The 1,314-nt window shown below is 20.7% G+C and overlaps 1 protein-coding gene across 1 annotated transcript in view; it reads left to right on the top strand.

Moving 5' to 3' along the window:
* The window catches only part of LOC141766518 (nuclear factor 7, brain-like), a 202,275-nt gene that overhangs the window by 191,207 nt on the left and 9,754 nt on the right, over positions 1-1,314 (top strand). The gene's annotated exons all lie outside the window — the stretch shown is intronic.

The following is a 1,314-nucleotide window of genomic DNA, read 5'->3' as shown; positions in this document are numbered from 1 at the left end:
ATAGAGAAACGAGCAAACAAGTCCATTTAATAGAGAGACGATGTTAGTGTACTAGGTTATGGATGCCTGTCAAAATCACAAATAGATGAATAAATAAATAAATATATCATCAAATGTAGCAAAAATAATGTTAAAAAAAAGTTTAGCCATTAATTAATTGATAAAATGTGACATGAATTGATATTTCTGTTTTAATTTGCTTCTTTATTTATTTTTTGTATTTGTATTAATTCCATTATTTATTTACTCGTCTTTTTAATTTTCCCTTTTATGCATTTATTTTAATTAATTTTAAAATTTATTTATTTATTTTTGCCTTATGTGCATTGATTTTTTTTTGCATTGATTTTTATATATATATATATTTGTATTTGTTCTTCTATTTATTTTTTAAATATATGTATTTATTTATTTATTTAATCGAAAGACGATGTTCGTGTACTAGGTTATGGATGCCTGTCAAATTCACAAATAGATGAATAAATAAATAAATATATCATCAAATGAGGCAAAGATAATATTAAAAATAAATATAGCCATTATTTAATTGATAAAGTGTGACATAAATTGATATTTCTGTTTTAATTTGCTTCTTTATTTATTTATTTTATTTGTATTAATTCCATTATTTATTTACTCATCTGTTTATTTTCCCTTTCATGCATTTATTTTTAATTAATTTTAAAATATATTATTTATTTTTGCCTTATGTGTATTTATTTTATTTTTTTGCATTTTTTATATATATATATATATATATACATATATATATATATATATATATATTTGTATTTGTTCTTCTATTTATTTTTTAAATGTATGTATTTATTTATTTATTTAATCGAAAGACGATGTTAGTGTACTAGGTTATGGATGCCTGTCAAATTCACAAATAGATGAATAAATAAATAAATATATCATCAAATGAGAACAGAAATGAAACAAAACTAACATAAAATTAAAATTAAAAAAATTAAAATTAAAAAAATTAAATAAATAGATAATAATAATAAAAAGACCACGCGAGAGTATGACAATAATTTCACTTAAAAACTTTAAAGATTTTGCATACATTCATTGTTTTCATTGCTTTTTATGTTTCGTGAGGAAGAAATTGTTAACAGATATAGATCCATTTCTTTCATAAATACAAAGAAATTAGTCTTTTTTTGGGTAAATGTACACTTGTGAATGTGGAACTTTGCGAGAATTAAAATTAAATTAATAAGAAAAAATGCACTACTGTCTTTGTCACTGTAATCATAGCAGCCAAATATAATATTAGTTTGATCATTCATCGATTGCTTTTCCCTG

Source organism: Sebastes fasciatus, chromosome 4 (assembly GCF_043250625.1).
Source record: "Sebastes fasciatus isolate fSebFas1 chromosome 4, fSebFas1.pri, whole genome shotgun sequence".
NCBI lineage: Eukaryota > Metazoa > Chordata > Actinopteri > Perciformes > Sebastidae > Sebastes > Sebastes fasciatus.
This window is presented reverse-complemented; position numbering and strand designations above follow the sequence as displayed.